Genomic DNA, 11,430 nt, shown 5'->3' with positions numbered 1-11,430 from the left:
ACCACTGGGGCTGCTCTGACATCAGGAGCCTTTGCTGAGTCAGGTTCTGCTTCACGCCTGCCACCCAGCACACTGCATCTGTGGGAAAAAAAAAAAAAAAAAAAAAAAAAAAAAGTGCATTTTTAACTATTTAATGCATGAGGTCATACTGCAGCGACCGGCCGTGCTGCAATGGAGCCACTGTTTCTGCACCAGGGCTGCTCGCTGGGGACGGTCACCCCAGGAGCTGGCCCTGTGGAGTCTTTTTTCTCCAACAGACGATTTAACCCTTTCAGCTTTCTGACAGCTGAATAAGTAGGCAAATGAAGCAGGGCTTAATCTAGTGTCCACCCCCTCCAAGGGCCCTGTATTAAAGAACTTAAGGAACTAATTGCTTCTGTAGTGCTATTGCTGCTCTGCGACTGCTGACAGACTCCTGGAGGTTTGCTTTCGGTCTGTGCTCTAAGGGCCAGCCTTATTTTGTTCGAATTTACTGTATTTCCATATTAAAACAGCCAGGCCGGGAGGGGGAAAAAAATGGAAGAAGAAAAGGAAAAGAAAAAGAGAGACTCATTAAAACTGCATCATGTCACCCAGCTGAACTTCCCATCCCTCCACTTCCCCCTTCAATCAGCAGCAAGGATAACAATTAGATGTGATAGCTATTCCTAATAGGCAGCGGTTAGTGCTTGCTGCTCCAGCTCTGGCTAAAGCAGAAGAACCTTGGTTCATCCCCTGCGAGTTTAGAACTGATGAGGCTCAGACTGCCAAATAAACCTCTCCCAAGCAGGACAGGAACCGCAGGGCTTTACCAACTCTTTTTCTTGCTCTGGTTCCTTTTTCTGCTCAGCACAGCAGCATTAGCGAGTGGCACAGCCTGTCCCAGGCTGGGGTTGCAGCTTTGAGTCCTGCCCCTGGAGCCCAGGGACCCCCGGCCAGGGCAGCAGCAACGCTCAGCGTCACTCAGCCAGAAAATTTGGTATTAAGGAGTGGGAGAAAAGGTCACCTTGGAGGATCAGAGATAGAGTTAAAAAAAAGGGGCTGGGAGTGGGAGAGAGGGAGGAGGTATGGGGGGAGGTTGAGGAGCGAAGGGGGGGAAGGGGATGTAGGATTTCTAAGCAGGCCTGACCCGGGAGGATAAAATATCCTGTTTTCATTGGTTCAAATGAACCATTAGGGAGACAGTAATTTGTTGACCTTTTTGCTGCCTTATCATGAGATGAACAGCCTTAACATGGGCTTCACGTTTGCCTTAACCCCACTGTAAATCATAGAAGAATCGATTTTTTTTTTTTTTTCCTTTCAAAATAAATAAATAAATAAATAAATAACAACAACCAGGAGAGCAACTTGTATTTTGAGATGATTTAGCAAAGCAAGGTCAGGTAGATACGTGCATTGGCTAGACTCTGTGGATGGCACCCTCCAGCCTTCCTTATTTTTGTTCTCTTTTGACTAAGCAAGTGGAAAACCAGAGCTGTACAAAGGCTTTGCTTCCTTTGGGAATTAAAACTGGAGGACAGTGATTTTCCTCCTATCTCCATCAGCCTGGCTTGGCAGTAGTTCCAGTGAAGTCAGTTTACACTCTCCTAAAGCCAGTCTCTTCCCCCAGCTCCTGCAGATAGTCTGGCATGATTTTGGCCTAAGAAAGGCAGGACCGACATGAGTGTTTGGTTGAAATGACAGTTTTAGAGTTCGCTGTGGACCTTCCATGCAAGGTTGCCATCTGTGCAAGGAAATGGAGCTTGCAGAGTTTGGAGTGTGTCAGCTTGCTGGGGATGTACCCAGGGGCTGCTCATCGCTGAGCCCAAACCACACTCCGATCCTGCGAAGGACTGGCTACTTTTCTTGGTTTTCACTCTAAATCTTGATTTTTCAACCTTTGGAGGCTTCACAAAAGTCTGGACACTGAACACCAACACCAGATAGAGCCAATATATTGCAGTAGACACAAGCGTTTTCAAAAAGCATTGGAAGTCACTTTGGCATAGGAAGAGACCCCCAAAAAGCTTCCCCTACACGCCGGCTGGTTTTGGATTATCAGTCCTGGGGTCTCTTGCATTTGCTGTGAAGTAGCTGTTAGGGATGACATGGGATCCTGCCAGACAATTCCTGCACTTTGAGGAAATTCAGACTCAGCTGCAACTCCTTAGCCACGGCTCCTGTCCAGCTGAGCTGATTCAATGGTTCCAATCTGGCTATAGCGTTTTGTTCAACTTCACTTGCGGTATTTTGTTGTCTCTCTCTGGCACGCTAGGGAAACTGTACTACTTTCACACTGAAAAAAAAAAATAAAAATTGACCAACTCCAAATAGAAAATTACTTGAAATTGTAGGATAGCCATGATTTTTTACTTTGCGACACAGGTATGTTTTGTGCTTCCATTGAGCCTCTTATTATAGGAAATTTAGATATGGAGCAGAAGCATCTGGCCTTCAAAGAACTCTAAAATTGCCATGGGATGTTATGATAATGCTGCTTTTATGTGACTGATCTTTTCCATTTGTCCTTTGCTCTCTAGGTAACAGCTTGGAAAATGTCACCTTTCCGTAGGTAAAGAGAATGCTATTCGGTGTAGGGTTTGTGATATGAACTTTTATTATAATCATTCTACATGAGATGCAGATCTTTAAGCAGCCAGTAAATTCTTGTCAAATGAACCCAAATCAGGAAGGTCAAATGTTCTCATGGAGAATGCGAGATAAGGACGACTTCTGTGCCTGTTCTTGAATATAGCATCTTCTTTGATTGTTCGGAAAGATATTTAAAATTACTTCTAGCAGCAGGCTGGGTAACAATATCCCCGTGTGTGCCAGGCTAAAAATAACCATTGGAACTGCATTTGTACTACGCGGTGAAGTATGTGATCGCTGGGAGAGATTTCAAAACTTACTTTCTTTTTCACTTTCTGTCTTACATTAATTACACTTTTCCTACATCTTTAACATATTGGATGTCAGGTTATCTCCCTCAATTGCACATTCACCTTGGGTTTGGGAAGGTGTTGCTAGATTTTTAGTGGTAGTGTAGCTATTACGAAGGTGGATTTTATTACATTAGGAGTTTAAAGAAGTTGCTGTTAAATTACAACCCGGAGAACAAACACATAGGAATAGGGTTTTATAAAACCCTATAGAAATGGCATAGATCCTGTAGTTGAAGCAAAAATCAATGAAAAATCAATTATAGAGCTTTATTTTAAAATTGTTCCTATGCAGTGCTTGCAAAGTAAACATTACAACACGTTGTTATATGAAAGCAAAAACACGTGTCAGTTAATCCAGCTTCTAAACCAAAGTGGAAAGTGAATGAAGTGTGTGTTTAAAGTGAAAAATAAGAAAATGCAGAGGAAATTAAGGGGGGAAAAAAATCCCTTCTTGCAGTTCTGGTACACCAGGCCTCCTGCTGAGGCACAGGGACATCCAGAGCTGAAGACGTTGCTGTTGTAAGAGCCACCATTGGGTCCAAGAACGTGCAGATCAGGGCTCTGCCAAGTTCCTGCTAACGGTGCAGATTTAAATGAAAGGACTCAAGCTGGGCAAATCTGTGGTAGGATGGGGATGAGAATCTGGATCTCCTAAATCCCAGGGTATTTGGTACCCCTGGTGTGAGCCCATCCCATTTGGCTGCTCGCTATGAAGCACAGCTATGGCAAAAGAAAGCAGGCTGGAAGTTTTTTGCAAAGGTGCAACCAAAGCCCAGTGGAAGCTGGGGCGGTTGGTGCCTTTGGAAGATCTCCATCCAACATCTCCCCACCCCATCTCGTGTGTGTGTGTATGCCTGCTGTCTGCTCTTAACCTGCCGCGGGTGCACAAAGGTACTTTCTGCTGCAGGGACAGTCTTTTGCTTTCATTTCCTCCAAGTTTATTGGAAAAAAAATCTCAGTAACATACCCACAGAGGGAGAATTTTCTTTCCAGAAGCTCGTGAAATTCACTGTTGAGAATTTTTTATTAAGGACCTTGAAATTTATGTAGTAAATACAGACGGCTAACAGCAAAAAGCAAGACACGTTGCTTATATGGCCACCTGAGATCTGGGAGTGCCCAGGGGAGGTGAGGAGGGTTTGGTGTCCCCGTTTGCTCTTGAGGAAACTGAGGCACGAACTGCAGTGGCACAGGGTGAAATCCTAAATGAGGATGAGGCCAGGACTGGGACCTCGTGGAGGAGCCTGAGGATGTGTGAGGCACTGCAGATGCTCCGTGCTCAGCTGAGGCGTCACCCGCACCCAGCACCCCCAGATGCACCCACAGCCCTTCCCCACGGGGTCGCCTCCGTTTCTGGACCTTCACAAATAGCTGAAGCGCAGCAGGTGGCTGATCACACCTTTCCTCTGAAAATGTAGCTTAAAAATGAATTCCGGATTTTCGTGAAACCCAAAGGGGACAGGGAAGAGACTGGGGCTGTCCACCCCCTTCCCAGTCCCTGTATTTATCTGCCTGTGGAAAACGCTCGGAGGTGGCTGGCAGAAGCTCTGTTTCGATAACAAGAATGAAATGAACATGTGTACACAGTTGTTTTCCCTGACTGGGGTCTGTGTAGTTCTTCCGGAAGGTTAATAAATAGTATGCAAATCCTCTTAAATGGCTGTGTTTACACCAGAGCTTAGTGGCTCCAGCCATGTCCTCTACTTTTAACTCCCTAAGTTTTAGTGCAAAAAGAATTTACTTCCCCACGCTCTTTAGAGCTCTCCCAGGTTTTGTTCATGCTTTTGTTTAGCTATCTGTTCTCGGGATCATAAAGGACATCAGCAGAGGGAGGAAAAAAAAAAAACACACAAAAAAACCCACCAAAAAAAACCCCTCGCCTTATTGAAAAAAGAAAAAAAAAAAAAAAAGGAAAAAAAGAAGATGTTTTGCTTAAAGACAGGAGGCTACTGTAGTGTAATATGAATGATTAATAAGGATAAGAAAAACCTAGTTCAACAGGGCAAATGCTCAATAACAGCTCGTTTAATCATTGGCAGATTAGCTGCAAATGCAAAGTGTCTGCGGCAGCACTGTGTTAACTCGTGCTGTAAAGTGTTGGCTATTTCTTTAATGACAGCATAACCTTTCATTGTGCATTTATTTTAAAATCCGGTCCTTAAATGTTGGCGCGTTTGAATTATTTTTTTTTTTTTTTTTTTTTGGCTTCTCCTGCCCTCGATGAATTTTACAACACGGAACTATGTTGTGAGTTGTGTCACCTTTGCAAATATTTCTGGGCTGGGGTTGTGTCTTTGGGGGAGAATCACATTTCATAAGGTACAGGCTCAGCTTTGGCAACCACTGACTTCTCTCTCTTGATTTCATTTTCTGGCAGCACTGATGCTGTCCTTGCGTAATTGTCCTTATGAGAACCAAGTACACCATAACAAATGCATTTATTTGTTACCACGAGGAGAGTTGTCTAGCTTTGAGAAAGACATTGATGTAAGATCTTCTCTTGAGCAGTATAATCATTGCAAACAGAGGGTCTGATCCATGAAGGTGCTTTTTAAAAATTATAATTATTTCTCTTGCTAATTGTCCAAAGGATTGTTTGCTGTACACAGATTTTGTTTATTATTTGCATTGGTGAATGAACACAGGAGTCTCCTACTAAGGGGCAGTCGGCACTCTGAGGGAAGGTCCAAGCTGCTTTCCAAGATGGTGATGTGTGTTTGCAGCTTCCCAAACTGGGGGAGACAGTCAACGGCATCACCCACAGCCTCAGATTTTCAAGGTCAAACAAGGCAGGCCCTCCCGCTCTCTTTTATAAGAGAAGGGGCTGTTTCCCCACATTATCTAGGTAGCCCCTCTCTGCACCTACCTCAGCTTCAGGCTACCTTGCTTAAGCATGGCCTATCACATCTGGGTTAGTGTGAGACACAAATAAAGGCATAAAAAAAAGAAGCGTTTGGCCAAATAAAGGTGGAGAATTGGTGAATGAGTTAGTGCTAAAATTGGTACAGAGAGCTGGGCTGGGCCGGCAAGAATCTATTGGTTATTCAGAGCGGCCTCCGTGAGCAAGCCCTGGTGTGCAGAAACGCCACGGCTGCTATTTGTCACGTCTTTTGTGGGACTGGTTGCTTCAGCCTCGTGGCATCACGCCCCACGTTCAGGTAAGTTCTGTGACAGCAGGAGAAGCAAGAGGCAATTTCCCCGATAACACATAAGCATTTGGTTTCTGCTCAAATTCACAGCGTAAAGAAAAACGCTGCTCGAAAAAGGTGAGTAGCAGTGCAAATGCTGTAGATCCTAGTTCACAGGAATGTTCATACTGATTCTGTTTTGCATTAGCATTTTTGCTCATCATCATCATCATCATCATCACCCAGAGTTTTCAAATAACAGGGATTGTTAATCAGGAAAGTGCACTTCTTAACCAAGCTTGCTGTTCTTTCCCTCCTCAAATGTGTTTGACCAGCTCTCTTGGCAATCATGCTTTCTGTCGCATTGTAATTCTGCAGATCGCCTGTCACATTGCCAAAGAGATAGAAACAAAGTAGTGTGTATAGGAATTTGATCATTTGAGCTGGTTTTAAGCTCATTTCAATTAACTTGGTAAACTATTGGAGATAAGCTGCCCCTGCCTGGAGTCACCTTCACTGATAGTCAGTAATGGATGTGAGATATATGAAGTTCACCATAGATTCAAATTTATCCCCAATAACTATAGAGCGATGAGAGGCTGATAATGCACACTCTGTCATTATCTTTAGCACTTTATATATATATTTGGCTTCCATGGCAGAAATGTTCTCATGGCTGTTGTAAGTGAGGCATCACCTGTGTAACAGATTTTTCTGACGCTTCCACTTGCTTCTCAAATTCAGAATAAGAGGTGTGAGCGCGATGGGCTCCGAAGGTGGTGGGAAGGCTGAGGAAGACACGGGAGAATCGCAGTAGCTATCAGAAGGTCTTACGCAGACTGGAAGCGTTTGCGTTCCCCGTTTGCAGGTGGGACTGTGTCACAAGATCTGCCTGTAGGTGCACGGCAGCATTATTCCCCAGCAGGACAGGGCTTTCCAAAGCACGCAACTGCCTTAAGAGCACGACTGCGTGGTCTGTGGCCTCTGGTATCTGCAGAAACCATTTCCAGGCAGCCACCTGCCTCTGAAGAGACATCAGCATAAGCAGCTCCATAGAAATCAAAACCAACATGAACAAGGATGTCAGGAGCTTCACAGATAAGCTGTTTTCTAAAGCTTGATTGCAAGTCCCAGATAAAAGGTTGAACTGTCTCCCAGCCCACCACAGCCAGATATCCATCCTGCAAGGAAGCTCTGCTACAGCATGTGTTAGCTACTCAGCGGCCCCCAAGCATTGGGAATTTTAAAGATGATCTCTATTTTAGACATCAAAGTTTGTGACAGGATGCAATTATGTTTAGAAGAGACAGGTGATCAGGGACTTAAACTTTGCATAGGAAAGACGGGCTTGGCATAGGAAATATGGAGTAATGCTGAGATTCCTTCTTTGACTGTTGGTCATGAGTAGAGGAGTAACATTATTAAGATATTAACTGAGTACTCAGAGAGGGAAGGTTGTTCAGCTGTACTGCGCACACTGAGCTCTTGTAATATTTCCCATCCCATTCAGGACTTTTAAAAAAACAAAATATATAACTAAACTGCCAGAATTTGACTAATAAGCAATTCTCTTTTTTTTTTTTTCCTGGCACAACCTCCTTTTTTTTTTTTTTTTTTTTAAATTTGAAAGGGAACATAAAAATCTAGGTACATACTCTCTGTTCCCCTTGGACTGATGTTTGTTTCAGTATAAGGTGGCCCAGACATTTGGCTTTTGCTGGCTGTCAAAGAAGCAGCAATTGCAGGGCCGTTGTGAGCAGGGAGAAAGGAATGTTGCTGGGCTCTGGGAAAAACAGCTTTGCTTTCCCCCCAGCTGGCTTCCTCTCTCCCTATGGGGAACTTAGCCCAGCTGTACAGAAACTACGCAAAAAAAGCCTATGGATGATGCCACTGAGTTTCTGATGTACATTTTCTGATCTCTTCTGCAAAGCACTTTGGCTGTGTCCCCCTTTACGTGTGTGTTTTCTATGTTTCTCTAACACCAGACCTACGCTATTAACTGTTGGGCTCTCTCTGGTGAGGAATGGGGAAGAATGATCAATAACCAATATGTATTTCATAAACACTTAGCCAAGGTCAGTAAAACAAACACAGGAACAGATACACAGTCCCCTCTCGCAAAGTCCATCGGTCTCTAAGGAACATTCATTGCTATTGGGGTGCAGGTGTTATTTCTGCTTCTCTGTTTTAATTCACTTGGTCCCTGAAGAATCCTTATGGGCTTTGGAGACCTTCTGGCCACACCTTTTATCAGCTACCACTATCCATCTGCAGCACTGTGCTGGCCTTTTGTGTGACCCGTCTTTTGTGTGACCTTGATTTTGCCCCACCACTAATCTGTAGAGTCACTTCTAGCCCCTCAACTATTTAACCCTTCGGTATTCTAGATCTGATTTTTCTTGCACCCCAATGGAAGTAGAAAACCAGCTGTACAGGCAGGTCCTGCTGCTACAGAGATGCCCATAACCAGGGGAGGCAGGTGGAGACATTTAACTAAGGAGTTTGGCTGGAGTATTTGGGCCGGTCATTGCAAAGAGCCACTCAGAGTAATTTGAAACACTTGGGTGTGATGCTGGGTGCCTTACACAGTGGGGCCACTCATGTTAAGTGGGGCGGCCAAGTTTATAAAGGCAGTAGGAGGCAGTGTTACTTCTTTCTGATACTTGAACCATCAAATCTTTGTGATTATGAAGCCAGAAGGTAATAGCTCTATTTTTAAATCTTTTTATCTTAAACTGTTTGGAGGAGTTGTTTGTTGGACAATTTTTCTAGGTATTAGCGTAGCCAAAATATGGATTGACTATTTAGATTAGTTAGGTTATTCAAAACCCTTCTACCCTAAATAAGAAAGGACGTATCTGCATGTTGGTGATTAGGCCTGGTACTGCTCTGCTCAGATTAAAAGCCCTGTTTCTCTCCCTGTCAAACACTGTAAGGAAGGAACTTCATCTCAGTAAACCATCCAGTTTAAGTATTTGAACACTAAGTGGAAGTTTCTGGTGATCAAAGTAATTTCCTTGAATAATGTATTCATACATAAACCTGAAAGAAATGTCATAATTGCAATAAGGTGTCTCTGGGGAGTTTGGTTATCATGATATAATCACATCCCTGGAGAGCGAGAGGCACGAGGCATAGCCTTGTGCTTAATAACACCCCAAGGGTGTGATTATCTCATAGCAATCGCACCCTCATTGTGCCATGTGGCCTGAAGAACTGCAACAGGGATGGAAATCCACAAAATTTAAGTGGAGGCAACAAAAACGTGGAAACCTTGGGTATTTGGACACCAATTTCTGCATTTTTTTAGATAAAAAGAAAAAAAGCTCAGAGCAGCATGATAAACAGCAGAGAGGGAAGCTGTTTTCTTGCAGAGCAAGAAAGAATGGGATGCAGTATCTGTCCTCAGCCATCTGCTATGCCTTGTCCTGCCTTCCCTCTTTTATTTTTTTTTTTTTTTTAATCCACCAAGTTGAATTAATGTGGTAGGGCTCGTTCTGACGCGGCACAGATCTGACAGTGCGTTGGCAAAGTGGCACGCTGCCTGCGGTACCTGGGCACAGGAGGCAGATTGCTTCCTTCTATGGAGAAAAGCTTGCAGGGAAGGACGAGGGGTGGAGGATGGGGAGCAGAGCGGCTCTGCACAAGCCTCCCTCTTCCCCATCCTCCTCCTCTCTTCTCCCAGACTCCTTCTGCTCCAGGGCAGTGGGAGAAGGGGGGGGGGGGGGGGGTACAGGCTCGTCCCTCGGCAGGCGGGATGCTGTGTGAGTTGGTAGCCGTGCTGTTTGTGTAGGAGGCTCTGAAACCCGGGGACCTCGCTCCTCGGTGTGGATCTACCAGTTGGATATAGAGGAGAGGTTTCCCTGCAACAGCCGAGACGGCTTAAACTTGCATTATTCTGTGCATTCTCCCCGTTGGTTTCCATGGGGGTGCGATGGGAAGGAAGGGTGTTAACAGGGATTTGCTCCTCGCCCTGTTGCCACCGTGGCTCCACACGCAGAGCACAAGAGACTTGGATGCTATTGCCGAGGCTGTTCGGAACGGTCTTGGCAATAGGATGTGGATGGGACAATTGGGTGCAATATTAAAAGAAAATCACTGAGGTTTGGTTGTGTTTAACCGTAAGGGCAAGAGGAAAGAGTAATGAATTCCCAGCCCAGCGCTATTTCTTCGGAAGGAGTCTACTCACGCTGCTTATGGAGGTGATTGCTGAGATCCACTCCCACATCTTTTCCTGAAATGAAGCCCTGAAGGTGTGCTATGCTTATCAGGAAAAGACACAGTCAGAAATGCAAAAAAACTTGACTTTTGTGGTAGATATTTCCCCTAATTCTCAGACACAGCCCATCTAAAATATAACCGTATGGGCCTAGTGCTGTAGAATATGATTGGAGGCATATACTATTCATCAGGGAGAGTCAACTTCTTGCTTCTCTAAGTATTTTTTGTCCCTGTGATTGAGAAGAGCCACAATTTGACTCATCTTTGATACTGTAGGAATAAAGTGGTTGCCCAGAAAACAGGGGGTTTATAGCTTTCCTCCTTGCTCTCCCTGCCCCAGCTCAGTACACACAGCCTTTGTGTGCATTAAAGAGGCACCTTCTATATTCACAGGATGCTGCAGAAAATAAATCATGTTTATAGCTGTTTAAAAAAACCCCAACACCTTAACCCTGTTGTTTATTGTGTGCTTTCTAAGGTTTGCAAAATCAGAGTTGTTTGGGAGAGAAATTTATTTTTTACTGAAAGCTGGATGGTGGTTATGTAGGTATGGATCAAAATGATATTTCATTGTGTAGTTGTGGTTTGCAATGACTTGCAGATGTGGATAGGAAGGAAGAGAAGGGCCAAAATTCCAGCGGTGCCACAGTGCAGCATTTCTGAGCCGTTTCTGATTGTGGCCTTAAGGGATTTTTTTAACAAAATCATTGCTGTTTTCTGTAGCACAGTCCCTCCCTTAGTGTGTCTTGTCATTGCTTTACTCTGCTTTCAATGGCTGCAGAAGATAAGGGAGGATTTTTGGTAGCTTATGAACTGCATCCTAAATCATCTGGGGTGGCAAGCTTGAGTTTTCAAAGCCACGCTGAAAACTGTGCTGTGGCAGGTGTGCTTGGGATCAGCCAGTACTTGCTTTGGGCATTTGATTAAAAAAGGCGAGGGCTGCCTCTTTCCCCAAGCAGGCTGGTTGTGCTCTCCTCCACGTCCCGACTCTACGCTTCACCGTCTTTCTCTGTGACTCTGAGCTTGGGGAATTTATCAGATGCATTTTCTTAGTTTGTGAGATTTTTCACGTTTCACAAGGCTGACAAAGGGTTGATAACGGACTTGGTAGGACCTCATTGTCTCGGCCGGGTATCAGATCAGACTTCTTGTGATGGGCAGTGAAGGTGCTTCTC

This window comes from Athene noctua, chromosome 16 (genome assembly GCF_965140245.1).
Source record: "Athene noctua chromosome 16, bAthNoc1.hap1.1, whole genome shotgun sequence".
NCBI classification, from domain to species: domain Eukaryota; kingdom Metazoa; phylum Chordata; class Aves; order Strigiformes; family Strigidae; genus Athene; species Athene noctua.
Note: the sequence above shows the minus strand (reverse complement) of the source record.